This window comes from Perognathus longimembris, unplaced genomic scaffold (assembly GCF_023159225.1).
Source record: "Perognathus longimembris pacificus isolate PPM17 unplaced genomic scaffold, ASM2315922v1 HiC_scaffold_5522, whole genome shotgun sequence".
In the NCBI taxonomy this organism is placed as follows: Eukaryota; Metazoa; Chordata; class Mammalia; order Rodentia; family Heteromyidae; genus Perognathus; species Perognathus longimembris.
In genome coordinates this window covers 19459-37129 of record NW_025960959.1, presented here as the reverse complement: position 1 = coordinate 37129, position 17671 = coordinate 19459, and the positions used below count along the sequence as shown (strand labels likewise).

The window sequence follows — 17671 nt, the reverse complement described above, 5'->3', positions numbered from 1 at the left end:
CTACCTACTAGTGTGAAGAGTTAAAGAGAAAAAGTATTTTGCTTTAGAACCCCTAGAAAGAATTAGGAGCTTTTATATTGGACAAGATTATAACTCCATAATAGAAATGATAAACATTTAAATGGATGTAACTTATTTTTTATTTATTTATTTTTTGGCCAGTCCTGGGCCTTGGACTCAGGGCCTGAGCACTGTCCCTGGCTTCTTCCAGCTCAAGGCTAGCACTCTGCCACCTGAGCCACAGCGCCCCTTCTGGCAGTTTTCCATATATGTGGTGCTGGGCAATCAAACCGAGAGCTTCATGTGTAGGAGGCAAACACTCTTGCGACTAGGCCATATTCCCCAGCCCTGGATGTAACTTATTAAGAGATAAATCAGAAGACTCTTCCAGGGTAAACTATGACTTACCTACTGTAATTAAAAGTTAAACATGCATTTACACAAAGCTTTATCCAAAGGAAAAAGATGGGTTCTGGGCATCTATGTTTTTACTCAGAGAAGCTTAAAAATTACTTTTTAGCTGCCCCTTTATATTAAGTGGAAGTATTTATCCATATTTTAACTATCTGGTTTTACAGCCGAGTTCTGGTATATCTTGAACTATGAGCCTTCTGCTCTTGGCTTAGCTATTTTGCTCATAACTAGTGTTATGCCCAGATTTCGGGTCCCCGAAGACCACCACGGAGCTGATTCCGATGCAAACTCATGAGATTCTTTATGGCAAGCTCGAGTCTGGACTCTCAACCATCACTGTCACCGACGCGACCCTCAGATAGGCAGGGTTTTTATTGCAATTACAACAGGGACAAGCTATTTCCAACGAGGCATATACTTGCTTGGATGGCAAGCAAGCAAGCAAGTCTTGCCCTATTTCTATTGGCTACCTACCCTTTCAGCTATCTATTTTGGTTTTGATCATGGGAACTGGCCTTGGTACCAGGAACTGACAGCAGGTGGTCCCTTAGCACTGATGCAGGGGGCTAAGTCACAAACGGGTTAAGCAAGCCGTTTACAGAAGCAGAATTCTGTAGTTAGGCTGACCTAGTACCAACTTTATTTTAACAATTGCTACCATGTTTTCCCATTACCACTAAGCAAGCTTGAGTGGGCTAAAACAATCCAGTACTCAATCATAAGTAAACCAACCCAACAGTTACCATGGCATTTCTACTACTATTATGGTTATTTCTATAGTCTATGACTATGATCAATTTTTACTGTCCATTACCATGGTTGCTACCTAGGTACAGAGGGGAACAAGGGCTCCCTATATTTGTAAATGTCAAACTACAACAAACTAGTCTCACGGGTGGGGGTGCAGCCGTCTAGCATGGAGTCATCACCAGGGTTTAGAAACTCTTATAATTTTAACACTAACACATATATAGTCACTCAAGTTGTCAGGTTAGCCCTTACACTAGCACTCTACCACTTGAAGCACACCTCTACTTCTGGCTTCTTGCTTGTTAATTAGAGATAAGAATGTCTCTTGAATTGATCTGCCTGGGCTGGCTTCAAACCACAATCCTCAGATCTCTCTCTTCTGAGTAGCTAGGATTTCAACTGTGTGCCACTGGCACCCTGCTCTGGCATATCTTTTTTTTTAAAGCTTTCAACTTAAAAATCACTATGTTTATTTTCAGTAATCTAAGAGAGCTATTTTAAGGGGGCATGGAGTAAATGAGGGGACTAATTTGATTAAAATACTGTATTTGCACAGTGAAATCCCTTTGAACAGTTAGCAATACACTGAAAAAATAAATGAAAGATAGTGATATCAGGATCTGAAGACAGGTCCTATCTGGGGTGTGGGTACAGGTAGGAGTGGAGAGGACAAATAGAGAGGATGGATGGTGGTAAATACGATCAAAGCACTCCATGTGCATTTGTGAAAATGGAACAGTGACACTGGTGGTATAGAAGTACAGTGCGGAGGGGCTGAGGGAGAGTGACACAGGAGGAGGGTCCAATCAAAGTACATGGTATACACATGCAGACCTGTCAAAAATTCTGGTAGACAACTAATTGATGCTGACAAAAGTGTAAAAAAGGAGCATGGAAATAGTTCATTGTTAGTTGCACAAGATCAGCTGTTGTATTCATACTCATGAAAAAGAATATTTCTTTCTTATCATCTCTCATCCTTTTTATTTCCTCTTCCCTGCTTTTCAAAAAAGTCTCTCTCTCTCTCTCTCTCTCTCTCTGTGTGTGTGTGTGTGTGTGTGTGTGTGTGTGTGTGTGTATTGGCTTTGTTTCCTCCAAGCCTCACACTTGCCATGAGGTGATTTTTTTCTCTTTGCCTCTTCCAGTTCAATTAAATCCCACAAGGGAGAAAAAAGTAGGAAGGAGAAAGTGACCGCTGCCATTTTCACAATTCCCTATCTATTCTCAGTCTCCAGCAGCTAGTTAATTACCCTAAAGCATTCCATCTGGGACTGGGTCTTTTCCTAAATCCTTATTCTGTCTTCTTCTGTTTCTCCAGTTTTCAGGGATGTACTTTGCCCTCAGTCATCCAACAGATCTAGGAAGAGTGTTTGCTTTTAGTTTGTTTAGCCTTTTTCTTGTTTGGAGGATGGAGTGATAAGTTCCAAGTTCTTTATATGACAAACTGGAAACTAGAAGTCTGGAACACTCCCAATGATCCATGGATATTGACTGAATCAGTAGCCTTCTAAAGGGATGACTAATCTGAGGGCAGCTCCAAATCCAATCTTGAGAGCTCAGAAGTGAAGTCAGTGATAGAAAAGGCACAGGAGCCAAGAAGAGAGCTGTCACCCCGTGGGAGAACACTTCATCTATGACTGTCTAAGCATATTCCTTTACCTTTACTACAGGGCTGGTGGGCTGCTTTTAATAGGAGGGGTCTGTGGCTATCTCAGAATTCAGGTGCTTTGGTTATATACAACAAGAGGAGAAATATATATCTATATCTATATCTATATATATATGCAATTGCTAAATTGAAATGAACTTAGGTTATATCATGTTTCTAAATAAGATCATACTCAGACTGTCTTATTTCAAACTAGTTAATTTTGTGGAAAGGTAATACTTGTTCAGTAACTGAACTGAACACATTGTTTTTAGTCCTGGAGGCTGAATATTTGCTCTACCACCGAGATACTACCTCAGCTTTTTAAAGATATACCTAGTAGGGGTAGGGGCTTTTACTTGCCACAGGCTATTTGGATATTTATAATATCATTCGTGCCCATATAAAATTGTCAGTCAAGGCAGAGAGAAGCATGTCTGTGCTGTCATGTACCAAATGATTCCATGGACCTCATCTGACCCATGGGTTAGATGTTCTCCACCCCTGTGATGTTCTGTCGTGCCATCACCTCAGAGGTACCTGCTAGTTTCTGCTGATGGAACATTAGCAGTAGTGGAGAAGCTACAGTCTCTACTTCTTACATTGTCCCTTAGAACCACTTCTTTCTGAGATTTTCCATCTTGCCATAACTGCTTGGACACTTGTTCTTCTTTCCTTTAGTCATGAATCATGTATAAACCTCTTAGCCATTCTCTCAGATTATAAATTTTTGCTTCTCTTCCTTATTTGACCATTAGTTTAACAGATTTGTCTGAATTTCGAGAGATAGATAGGAGGGCTGAAGAAATGAAACTGGAAGAGCAGCCATGTGGGACACATAGTGAAGTGAACCATAATCCAGAGATCAGCAGAACGCCATCCATTGCAGCCTAATCTAGGATTGTCCAGCAAGTCAAGTGGTTCTACAGATGACAGCCCATTTTAGAGAAAATCTGAATGGGAGCTGGGGACTCAGCGCCCAGTCCTTTACTTTGGACTATCCATGTTCAAAAATGGAAAGAGTTAGAACTAGCATGGAGCATTTATACAGATACTCAGGCTGGAAGGTTTCAAGTACTCCCCACCTCCTTAGTGAAAGGATGTGTCCCAGCCATACCAGGGGACCATATGGAGATAGTCATGGACAGGAGAAGAAGATTTATAAGGAAGCTTATTAGTGGGGCCATATCTCCCACGGGAGAGGGAACAATATGCCATCTTCACATTATCCAGGTAGCAGCTTCTCTCTGGAGCTATAGGGAAAGTAGGTAGGTCTTAATGGTGAGTGAGAGTGAATAGTTCTAGGACAGGGTGTTGAGGTGTAGGTAGATCTGGGGGCTAATGGGAGGAGCTGAGGACCTAAGGTGTGGGAATTGCTAACAATTAACAGTCTTCTTCCCCCAGAATGGACCATATCCATCCTGTTTTGACAACATGGATGTCCTGGATTGATGACATGGGTCCTGACACTAAAAGCTGATTTGCTTCCTGTGATTCTTTTATGATCTTAAAATCTTTGAATCACTGAACTTTCCAAGTTGTTATAAAATGTTGATTATGCAATGTTCTTACAAATCACTGTTAACAGACGATAAATGCCACCAAAATTTATTTTACTAGATGTTGACACATACTGATTTGTAATCTGCCAAAGACAGATTAAATATGTTAGTTCCATGCAGCAAGAATTTTAACAAGTCAGTATTGATTTCTGTTTAGTTTGTAAGATTAAGTCATTCAGGAATTATCAAAGCACAAGGTTTCAATAACTCCACCTCTCCTTCAGGAATAGAGTTATGTTCATGACTTGCAGGGGACACAACAAACAGAGGGTTCCTTTCCAACATGGCCTTCTGTGCTAACCTTCGGATGCAGCAGATGCTCTGCACTCAATTGGATGAGAACAAGGGCGTTCAAACATTTGGCCCTTGTATTTCTTGACCATACTGCTAAGGAAAGTTTTTATTGTCCATTTGTACTGCAGGTTCCGTATTGGGAAATAATTGACTAAAAAAAATAACAATGATCCCAGCGGCTCTCAGTCTTTGAAATGCTTTCCAGCGTCTGAGGAACCAAGTGATAATTCCCCTGGTGGAATTAAAGGAATAGTCATCTGTACTTTTTTGAAAAAGCAACATCCACGAAAACCTGGAACGATTAGCTGCTTAGTAACATAATCCAATGGTATTATGGGTATCCATAAGAAGAACTGGTCTCCTGAACGAACTGTATAGTAGAACCACACACCCCCAGGAGTCCCAGTACACCTGGGATCAACTGGAAGTTTCCAATAAGCTCCTGCCAAGACAGGGGCATTAGTTCTTCTTACCAATCATGAGCAAATGAAGTAAACTGACTACTTTCTGTTGTTACTAACACAAATGTCTTTCCATTGCATAAGCAGTTTAACAGTTAGAAACTTGCAAAATATATTTTGATTAAAAAAAAAGAAATAGAAACTTACTAAATATATCACAGTTGTAACTACTTTCAACGTCCTATGTGTATGTGTAGTTTCTATTATTGATAATGTTTTGTATCACCTTCCTATGTTTGTACCTACACTATCTCTGTAATCTTATCTGAGTATATTGGAAACCGTGTTTACTGGTATTGGAAGTAGGAAATTCAAAGGGAATACCAAATTCGAGAGACACAGGGTAAAAAAAGAGAAATAACTACAAAAGCAATACTTGCAAAACTCTTTGGTGTAAGTGAACTGAACAAGTGGGGGGGGGAGGGAAAGGGGGGGAGGGAGGGGGGCATGAGGGACAAGGCAACAAACAGTACAAGAAATGTATCCAATGCCCAACGTATGATACTGTAACCTCACTGTACATCAGTTTGATAATAAAAATTTGAGAAAAATAAAAAAAAAAAAAAAAAAAAAAAAAAAAAAAAAAAAAAAAAAAAAAAAAAAAAAAAAAATTCTGAGTTGCTGTTTTCTTACAGAAAGCATAAGTAGATGGCTGGGTAGCCATGCAAATAGAAATCCATCAACTCTTTCATTTCTCTGCTCAACATTTAATATTTCTCTGCATTTCTTCTCTTCTAGAGGCCTATGTAGGAATACCAGGTAATTAAATGACAGTGTACCCATTTTTTTGGCTTATCTTAGAGAAGTAGATTAGGAATAATAATATCTCAGACTACCAAAAAAATTACTTGATTGCCTTTTATTCAGTTGTGGCTCTTTTTTTATTGTAAAGATGAAATATAAAACTTAAACTATTTTGGAACTTTTTTCAACAAATTTTAATCACCAAATACATTTTTAAAATATTTTGGTTTGGTTATGTTCTGGTCATTCCTTTTAATTTTCCCAATATACACTCTCTATCACTTCATATCCTCAGTTTGACAATCCTTCCCCCTTAGTTATCTCTTTTTATGCACTTGTCACATGCAGTATTTTAAAAATAGTTCCTAACTAAGCACTGGTGTGTCATGCCTGTAATCTTACCTGAATACCTGAGATCTGAGACTCATGGTGTGATGCCAGCCCAGCCAGAAAAGTCTGTGAGACACTTATCTCCAATTAACCACCATAACATTGGAAGTGGTGCTGTGGCTCAAGTAGTAGAGTGCTAGCCTTGAGCAAAAGAGATCAGGGACAGTGCTCAGGCCTTACAGTAAGACCCACAATCAACAACAACAACAAAAATTCCCTTGTCTTTACCAACTGTTGAGAGCCAGTACAGACAGTAACTCAGCATTATTAACTGCCAACCAAAGGTGTCTGTTGAGGCAGCATGTACTCTGGCAAGTGAGCAAGACAGTCTGTTTTGGTGTGGCAGGAAAATGTCAGAAGTTTAAATACTTTTCTTTGGGCTTGTTTTTACTGTCATACACTTTGTTTTAATATTGTTAGCATTTCCCTAGCCTCAGGTCCTCCGCTCCTCCCACTAGCCCCCAGATCCACGCATACCTAATGAGCCACTCCTACTCACTACCTAACTACTTCCCCTTTACCCCAGAGAGAGAAGCCACCACCTGGATAAGGTGCAGATGACATGTAGCTCCCTCTCCCATGTGAACTATGGCCCCACTAACAAACCTCCTTATGAACCTTTTTCTCCTGTCTGTGATTATCTCTGCATGGTCCTCTGGAATGGCTGGGACCTATGCTTTCTAATATGTTTAATCAAAAGGCTTCGGTTTAATCCAAAAAAGTAATACGTAATATATTTAATATATTATGTATAATATATTATACATAAACATATTATAATACATTATATTATATTGTAATACACAATATATTTAATATATACATATATTTAATATACAATCTTGTAAGATTAACATACATTTATTGAATATGTCTGCTCAAGATGTTTGTATTATGGTGTTTATGATTTTTAAAATGTGCCAATCACAGCCATAGAGGAGCTGATTACAAAGAATATAGTATCCACTGTTCTTTAATAACTGCCTCCTATCTGCCAGGTAATAATTGCTTCGTTCATATTATATCATTCAATCTTCACAAAAAACTCTGTGATGTAGGTACCATGTTAAGGTATCATGCTAGTCTCAGATTGCAGAGAATACTAGGACATAGAGAAGCTGGATAACTTTTCCAGAAATGCAAAACTTCTAGTGGCAGACCTTGAGTTCAGGCCCACATCCTCTAAGATCTTGCTCATAAATGATGCTGTACACTGCCTCTGACAGTTACTGAAGGGTAGAAGGCCTGGACTCTGCATTCTGAGGACCATCGGCTAAGCAGCATTTCCCAGTCCCTTTGGACACCTATCTCAAACTAATCTGCAGGCTAGGGACTGTGGCTACAAAGATAAATTGAGACACGGATTCCACCCTCAAAACTACAATGCAAGAGACAAAAGTCACATAAATATCTATAATACAAGTAGAATGTGAGAAAGAGAAAAAATGGAGAGCAATAGGGATTTGAAATATATTTCTGCTGCATGGCAGAATTATAATCCCCATTTGAGCTGATTTGAAGCCCAATCTTCTCCCCCAATCACCACATATCATTATGAAAAAAAAGTCACTGAGTATCTTTGAAGCTATTTGCCCTGGGCCTTGACTTTTCTCCTTTTCCTCTGGGAACTCTTTTCCTACTGAAAAGTAGGGTGCATCTCTGAGGCTGGGCTTCCGCTCAGCCATGCTTAGCCTAGAAGGCCTCTGGGCAGGGAGAGTGGAAATGCGGAAGTTTTCCAGCAGGACCTGTCCTTCAGGCTTTCCAGAGTTTGATTTTGGTGTCCAACCCATGACCACCCCCACCTGCTTTTGATACCTAACAGGAGCAAGGCCATGTTTGGTAGAGTGTACTTTTAAATCTCATGGACATGTGAAATCCAAGAAACTATAACTTTGAATTTAGCTTTTAAGTTAAATTGTGGCATGCATTACTAGCCTTTGAGGCAAGCGAAAACAGTCTTCCTTGGAGAAATTGATTCCTGAGAGCAGAATATTTTCCCAGAAGTATTAAAAAACAAAAGAAGAAAAAGCAACTTTGCCTCAAGGAGGCAAAGAGCCAAGAGATGTTGTCATGCATAGGGTCAGCTTTTTTGGGATTAGGAGTGGCCATATGTCAAGGTAGTTTAAATCAGAAGTACATTATTGTGATGATCAGCAAATGTGAGTGGAATTCCGTCTCCTCTACATACCCAATGCTGGGAGTAGTCATTTAATCTTCCACCATATGACTCAGCTTGGGAGACACAAAGAAATATTTTACTCAATGTTGTGAAATTTTTCTTTATTAACCCCACAGCAAAGTTGGCTGGCACACTGAAGGGAGCCAAACTTGATAAGTTTTTCATTTTCTCCCTGTCTTCACTGTAAAAGACTGACCTGGAAGACGCTTAGTGAAGCATTTTCCCACAAGAGAAAAGCAGTGGCCTTGATACAGGAGTGATTCTACAGTTCTGGCACTGGAAGTGCATATTATTTTATCTGTTGGGGGAAAGATGGGATTTCATAAGTGATTATGTGGAGATGTGCCTGCAGACTTAACTATTTAATATGGCTTAAACATCTCTAAAGAAAAACATGAATTGTAAGAGGAAAAGTTCTGGCTTCAGCTCTCAAGGTTTGTCAGTGATCTAGCCTAAACCTTGGACCAATTTTTTGTGCCTCAGATTTCCCATGGAGGAGAATGTTCTCGTGTATATAGCCATAACATTATAATCTTTTAAGAAGTTATGTCATTCAGGGTGGTTGACTCATTCCTTAAATCCTAGCTACTTAGAAGGCACACATCAGGAAGATTGAGGTTTGAGCCTGGGCAAAAACCTTTGTGAGACCCCTGCCAATCTCAACTAATAAGATGGGTGTGGCAACATGAGCCTATAGTCCAGCTATATCAGAAAACAGGAGGATTGAGTTCGGGCAAAAATGTATGATGCTGTACCAAAAACAACTTAAGCAAAAAGGACAGAGGACACGGTTTAAGTGGTGAAGCACAGCCTAGCAAGCACAAACCCCTGAGCCCACCTCCCCCCACCCAGTGCCACAATAAAAAACATTAAACTTGCTGAGAAATTCAGCTTCAAAGAATAATAGAGCTTTTTAAAGTCGCAAAGCAGAATGGATTCAATTGAAGACATTGGTAAATGCCACTTAGGAGGGTTCTCAAACTCTGAAGGGCGTGCATCTCCCATTAAGGCTGGCCATCTTTCAGCAAGTTATTTGCAAAGTCTAAATATTCTTTCTTGAATTCTGTCTCCTAAAACTCTATCAGGAGGGAGGAAGACAGTCCCTATAATACCTGTGAAATCATTAGGTACATATGCTTCTTGTTAGCTGTCTACAGCCATCTGCCTGTACTGATGATTTTGTATGACTCTCAACTGATGTTATAAATATCCAAATGGCCCTGGGTAGAAGAAAGATTCCATAACACTTCTAGACAGAAAACAATAATATCCTATTCCTTGTAACAAGAATTCTTGTATTAGTAAATTAGAATCCTTAGTTTTCTGGAAGATACTTCTACAGGAGTCAGCAGACTACCTAGTATTTCTTGAGAATTTACTGTGTGCTTGGGATCACAATCCAAGCTATCAGAGTTCCAGACAATACCACAAGGGACTTGCCTATTGAACCTCAGAGCTGGGATCAAAACCATTGATTCCAGTCACTCAACAGTGGATTTCTGTTTATACCACTCCAGGTGCCCCTTAGGCTTGTTTATCTCCAGTGACAGGGACCTATCCCTTGACATCATTTTGTTGCCAGGAAAGACACATTTCCACACAAAGTTAGTCACAATTCAGGAATGAGTTAAGTAAGTGAGTGCTGAATCAGTTGAAAAAGACAAGATCTGCATGAGATCAGAGGGAAAGCATAACCACTGTGGGCTGTTGTGGTCAGAAAAAGATGACTTGAGTTTAAAGAACAAAAACCATTTGTCCCGTAGGAACAAGTTATTAATAGTTACTGTTAGAGTTCTACAGAGATCTGAATAATAGTTAATATTTGTCTAAAATAATACTGTGTCCAGTAGAAAAAAATATAGAGTGCTATAGAGTCTATGTTAGGAACAATATCAATGTATTATTTCATATAATCTACACAGTAATCTTTTGAGATGGATGCAAACACTACTTTATGTAATGAGATCCTGTGGCCTACGGAAATTCCGAAGAAGTGTAAGAACTCCCATGGATAAGAAAAACAAGAGGAGGATCAATAGCAACAATTTTTTCTTTTCTTTTCTTTTTTGCCAGTCCTGGGGCTTAGACTCAGGGCCTGAGCACTGTCCCTGGCTTCTTTTTGCTCAAGGCTGGTACTCTACCTCTTGAGCTACAGCACCACTTCCAGTTTTTTCTGTTTATGTGGTGCTGAGGAATAGAACCCAGGGCTTCCTGCATGCTAGGCAAGCACTCTACCACTAAGCCACATTCCCAGCCCCAAACCAACAACATTTTGGATTTTTTTTTTTTTTTTTTTTTTGCCAGTCCTGGGGCTTGGACTCAGGGCCTGAGCACTGTCCCTGGCTTCTTTTGCTCAAGGCTAGCACTCTGCCACTTGAGCCACAGCGCCACTTCTCCAACAAAATTTTGGAATCTTGAAAATGGACAAATTTAGCAGACTAGAGACAGCCTCCAAGTCCTAAGCCTAGGAAGTGCTGGGGCAGGGACTGAACTTCTGGTCATACTGGAGTTTGAACTCAGAGCCTTGCACTTGTGAAGCATGTGTTATCCACTGGAAACACTCTACCATAAAAAAAGTTCACGTCTGCCTCACCATTCTATGCCAGGCTTCCCAAAACCCCACAGTGATTTTTTAAAAATGAACATCTTATTTATCTCTTGGACCTCTTTTCCCTGAAGCTACCTTACCTCTAGCCATTCAATAATAGTAAAACCTCATCTTAGCCAATCCTAAAATGCCAAATAAAGCAGATGTAGCTCAAAGGGGATGGGGGACTGTTGTTGAGGCCAAGTTCTAAGGCCTTGGCAGCATACTAGGCCCTGCTGTCACCTTTGATCCATATGACAGTGATTCGAAGTAGGAGTTAATGACTAGAATGAAATTAATAGTTGAGAAAAATAAATAAATAAATAAATCCTTGAACAGCAATAGCAAAATATTTCTCTAATATATCCTTTAGGGAGATGAAGCTGAAACAGGCCAGGAATTGCATTTTTATAATTTAGACACACGCAATAAGAACAGAAGCTTCAGATTTTACTGACCACCAGAACCCAGAGTCTTAGGAAAGCTGCCATGACTGGATGAGAACATGCTTCACTAGCACTGGAAAAGCATCCCACCATGGGGTTTATACCCCCATGGGCAAAATTGCTCAGAGGTAACACAAAGCAGGGAGGGTGTTGGGGCGCTGGCAAAATGGCTAAAGCATTCGAGCACCTGCTTAACAACACAAGACACATGTGCAATCCCTACTTTCAAAAATGAAAGGAGGAGAGAGAGAGAGAGAGAGAGAGAGAGGAAAGAAAGTAAAAAATAGTTACTGAATGTTGTAGTTATGTGTTATGTTATGGTCATGGATTTGTAATTGTTTCCACTTGGCTAGTTTTTGTCAATTTTGAGTAATATGCTTATGTTACTTCTACTATAGGAAATCACTTCATTTAAAATATAAATAGTGGCATACTATAGGGAGCCATCCGGCAGCATACATTGCTGATTCCAGAACTTGAGAGGCTGAGGCAGGAGGATAGGAAGTTTGAGGCCAGCCTGAGATATATTGCAAGACTCTATCTCAAAACAAAGCCCATAAAACAAACACAAAACCAAAAATTTGGGCTGGGAATATGGCCTAGTGACAAGAGTGCTTGCCTTGTATGCATGAAGCCCTGGGTTCAATTCCTCAGCACCACATATATAGAAAATGGCCAGAAGTGTCGCTGTAACTCAAGTGGCAGAGGGCTAGCCTTGGGCAAAAAGAAGCCAGGGACAGTGCTCAGGCTCTGATTTCAAGGCCCAGGACTGGACCAAAAAAAAAATATTCTCAGAGAATCAAAGGGAATTGTTTTGGGAGGAACAATATCCTCTCCCAAAGGGGCTGACATTAGAACTAGGACCTTGTCAAACTACAAAATATACATTCCTTAAGGTCCATCTACCAACAGGACTAGACAGAAAAATAGCCAGCTCTCTCTAGTTCCAGTTCCAGGTTCTCAGTTCATAAATCCCTAAAACATTAACAGTGATTTTCCATCTGCACAAAATGGCCTCCCTTTCACTACCACTGTGAACTCCACCTGCCCTGGACTTTCTCTCACCCTACTCCCACTGGCCTTCCTTTCCTCAACAATACCGAGGGCTTTTATCTTCTCTCAATGACATCAGATCTTTGGAGAACCATATAATATAGAAATAATGTCTGAAGACAGTTTTGTGAGAATCAGTGTCAGTAATAAACCTTGGTTCTGAGCACTGTGCTCAGGAAACATGGAATGCTTAGACAATGACAGCATCCCTTTTCCCAACTTGCAAAGTGTACATTTCAAGCCAAAGGCCTTTCCTGCATAATTCTCTTAATTTTATGTTAAAAAAGCCAAATCTCATGGCATATTTTTTTTTACTGTTCAAACATAAAATATTAAATTCAGGTGGAAGGAAAATTCCTTTGTGAGAGTAATCTAGTTTATTCTATAGCAAGTCTCAGTTTCACAATAAACTCAAAAGCTAGACCTCGTGAGTGAAATAAACTAAGAATTGAGGTTGAATTACCCCTGTTGGACATCTAGGCAAACTTGCAAGATGTTGGAATATATTTGGCAGATTTTCTCTGAGCAGAACTCTGATCGTCTTTGTGGCTTCTGCTCATCTTCCTTTGCCTGCCTCCAGACATCTGACTCACTCCCTTGTCCTTTCTTATATACATCCACCAGAGATGCCCAGACCTTTCTTACCAGAGTGTTGTCCTGTTGGGATGTATATTTTGATCTTTAAAGGTTGTCTACTTTTAGTTTGATCACATATCATGTCCTCAAACTTATTTCAAAACTGATGAAACTTGAGAGTAGATTTTAAGTTGAAAGGTAATTTACCTCTTTATAATATATTTTGTAAGTTGCCATATTGATGTGATAGGTATTACTAAAGAAACTTGGTTAAGTTTTCCATTCAAACTTGAGACTCTTCAATAAAAATGTATTCCACTGGGGTCCTTTGAGGCAAATCTTTTTACTATTCTGACCTTGTCTGGCAATCAAGTTAAGCCAATACTTGGCCCACCTTGTAATAACCCGAGTGAAAGAAAATGCACAGGTTTCCTGATTCTGTTTGTTATGTTTGTGCTTACATTCCTCACAAATTCACACTTTAAAACTCTAATTTCCCTTGTGACAGTATGAGGAGGTGAGCAGTGAATAGGTTTAGGAGAGGCCATGAGAACAGAGCCCTCAAATGGGGTTCTATAAGAAGAGGAAGCGACTAGAGGTCTCTCTCTCTGCCATGGGAGAGTGTGGAGAGAGGCAGACACCTGAAGAGGAGGATTTTCACCTTGATTTTGACCTTCATTTTGCATCTCCCATGCTTCATAACTGTGAAAAATCAATGTATATTGTTTAAGCCATTTAATCTATTGTACTTTTTTTTTAATCATAGTATCCTAAAATGACTAAGTCAATGTTCTTCAGTGGAATAGAGTTGTCTGAATAACCAGTACTTATTTTGGTTCTGTGTTCAGATTACTGACACGGAGACAGAGATGTTATTGGCAAAATGCCATTATCTGCACATTTTGGATATCTGGTTGTGTCTTGCTTACTTACCAAACCCTTCAGGACCTTCAGATAGGCTGCAGATAGCTCCGGATCCTTAAGATGGAATACTGTAGTCACATCTCCATGTAAGTATGCAGCTGAATAGGATAAACCTAGAGAACTGTTTTCAAAGAAAACAGCGTATGGCTGCGGTATTTGTAATATGCAGAAGTAGTCAGTTACGAAGGTTCATTTTGTATGCTTGCCTAATTAAAGCCAACATTTTGAGTCAAAGCAAGAGAATCTCTCTTCTATAGTGACCTTTGTGGTTTTACATCCTTTTCCCAGTGGCCCATGTACTTTGAGCATCTTCTCTTGGATAATCAAGCAGGTGTCCAAAGTTGACTCTGTCCCTTGCATCTTATTTCCAGCTCTTCCTCTGTCACTCCTCTCTTAACTCCATTAGAGGCTAAGAAGGTAACCCGATTGGACAAGGTGAAGGTAGAGATGTGAAGTGACCTGATGCTGTAACCCCTAAAGTGTTCAGAGAAAGAATCCTTGGTCATTACCTGAAGGCTGGTTCTTTTGGTCTACTGGAAAAAATTGATAGTAAGAATGAACATTTTTGAAGTATAAAATATATAGCACGATCCAAGCATCATATGGATTAAATTAAGTAGGCATGAGCTAAACCAGCCCCCAAGGAAGCACGGAAGAAAATGTGTTTTGTTAGGTTGTGTGGAAAGAAATGGGAAGAGCAAGGCAAGTATGGAGAGAGGATGGAAGAAGGAAGGTAGTTGGGACAAGAAAATGAGATGTTTCAGATGAGAAGATTCAATTCCTATATATATTTTTTAGTTTCTCAATACTTTTCAACGTACATGTATGCAAACACAGCTATGTTGGTTTCTATGCTTAAAAAACAAAAATTCCTTTCCTGTAGGTCCAGATCACTTTCACTAACTATAGTACTACAGTCAATACCAGCAGTATTAAGTTATGAACAACTGTGCACTGCTGCTCTGTGTGTGTGTGCGTGTGTGCGCGCGCGCGCGCGTGCACACGTGCAGAGCTTTGCTACTTGGGAGGCAGATGGAGCAGGCGGGTATTAGAAAGAAGAACCCAAGAATATCTTTCTGGACCAGTAGAGCAGCAAAAGCCAGAAGCAGAAGGACTTTTACTCTTGGTATGAGCTGCTGAAATCTCCCTTGGGCTCTTAATGAAAGATTTCAGAAAGAAACAAAAGAATATAATATTCCCTTAAATAACTTAGTATCTTCTTAAACAAAATAAAACTTAACAATAATCCTATGAAGCCATGTATGGAAAGAACTGAATTCTATGATCTACTTCCTAACCAACTTCAGAGGAAGGCATTGAGTTTGAGGCATCACAAACCATGGATTTAAAAGGTTAGGAAGGTAGAGGTGGCATGCCAGGAGTTCTAATGTCCCGAACAGCGTCTTTCTCACTTGGTACTGATGACACCAATGTTTTATTCTTCAAATCTCCAAATACTTGTTATTATGCTTCAGTAAAAGCTGTGGACAGAAATCTTGCAACAACCACAAAAAACGATCTTTAAGAGCTGTAGTAATCTCAACCCCACAGAATTAAAAGAAGAAATATCAATAAGAATATGGAGAAAGCAAAAGATAGAGGTTTATTCTTTTTATATAATGTTGTATTTCAAAATCCTAACATTTTAAGAGTTAAAATACTGAAGATTTAAAAAATTAACAGAATGTGGCATCTTATTTGTTTTTAACCTCATTTTCACACTTGAGAGTAAGTATTTCTCTAAAAGAGGATACTTGTTTACCAAGTTTGCACACAGGGATTAGAGGATCAGAACTAGAAATTAGTATACAGCAACTATTTTTATTTACATTATTATTTAAGTTTCCATGTTTCATATGAGCACATTATAAATAATTCAAAAAGTCACTTAAACTTTGTTATTTTTCTTTGGTTTAAGAAGTTACTATGGGCTGGGGATATGGCCTAGTGGCTAGAGTGCCTGCCTCGTATTCATGAGGCCCTGGGTTTAATTCCCCAGCACCACATATACAGAAAATGTCCAGAAGTGGCGCTGTGGCTCAAGTGGCAGAGTGTTAGCCTTGAGCAAAAACAAGCCAGGGACAGTGCTCAGGCCCTGAGTCCAAGCCCCAGGACTGGCCAAAAAAAAGAAGTTACTAAGTTAAGGACATATTTTGTTTTGCTCTCTCTCTCTGTCTCTGTCTCTCTCTCTCATCTTACATTAATATTCCTAACAAGATTTCAGCAGCTCAAACCAAGACACCAAATTCACAGTGCTTTGGTTATCTTTCTTTAAAGCCTAATTAAAATTAAATTGCATTTAAAACCAGCACTGCTTTTCCTAGTTTCATTGGCCTACCTGAACTCCTATGGCTATGTAGCATAAGCATAACTTCAAGTATATTATAAGGACTGCTCCACATCAATTGGGTCAATTTCTTTACAATTAATCATCAGTGTAATGTACAGTCTCAGTACTTAAGCAAGTATCTCCTTATTCATTCTAAATTTTAAAAAAAGCCACTCACTCATTTTGTTTTTAGTACAGTCTTGTCATTCAAACCAACTTCCCAGGAAAGCCTTTCTGATTTCAAAACAGCTTCATTTACAAGTTAGATATACTTCTTTCTGATATCTGTATATTCTCTTTCTTCCTCCTAAGAGAGACCAAGACAGTACTTTTAACTGTTCAGTCCTGAACAATTCTTAAGAGTCAGAACATCCTCTGACAAAACTAATGGGCTTTCACGAAGTTTATGGGTCTCCCTTGAAGTTCATCTCTGATTCCAACAGGGATGGGAGGACTCTGGGTTAAGACCAGTGCATGTCAGTGTGTCTTTAGCAGGTGGTTCTCTATTTTCAAATTCTACCTACTTAAAAAACATGTATTAGGGATTACTTTGCCACTGACTAATTTTAACCATTGCTATTCCAGGAGGGAAGCTCAAAGAATGTCCTCTAAAGTTCAGCAGTTTTAGTATTTTGGTAAATAAATATCTTAGCCTGAGAAGTCCTGGGCTTTCCTTTGACCTCAGAACAGCATATTATACACACAAATCACTCTAAGAATTATACAGCTGAGAGCTATTTATCAGTGACAGCAACAGCAAAGGAAACCATGGAACAGGAAATAAAATAAAATGAAATTACACGGGCTGGGAATATGGCCTAGTGGCAAGAGTGCTTGCCTCAAATACATGAAGCCTTGGGTTCTATTCCTCAGTACCACATATATAGAAAACGGCCAGAGGTGGCGCTGTAGCTCAAGTGGTAGAGTGCTAGCCTTGAGCAAAAAGAAGCCAGGGACAGTGCTCAGGCCTTGAGTTCAAGGCCCAGGACTGGCCTAAATACATAAATAAATAAATAAATAAATAAATAAATAAATAAATAAAATTACCGCGTGGTACATAAAAATCCTGTGGGAAGCCTGAGCCTAGAGGACTAAATTTTACTGGCCTGGCTTCTTGTAGAAATTACCCAGTAGAAGTCATCCTACAGAAAAAATGCAAACCTCATAGCACAGAGGGTAGTCTTTCCGCTTCTCTGCCTCAAAGGCTCTCTGAGGAAGGCCCAGATGAGCTGAGCTCGGCTGCTTATAACAACAAGTCACATATAAAGCTGCTCATTATTTCTAAAATTAAGTTTCAGAGTGGAAATCTTATGG

The 17671-nt window shown here is 39.5% G+C and overlaps 1 long non-coding RNA gene across 1 annotated transcript in view; it reads right to left on the bottom strand.

Annotated features, from left to right (window-relative positions):
• LOC125345328 overlaps positions 1-17671 on the bottom strand; it is a 43785-nt gene that overhangs the window by 10434 nt on the left and 15680 nt on the right. Inside the window, exon 4 of the long non-coding RNA XR_007209721.1 lies at positions 16536-16664. This is a non-coding gene — a long non-coding RNA (uncharacterized LOC125345328). The remainder of the gene's footprint in view (positions 1-16535; positions 16665-17671) is intronic.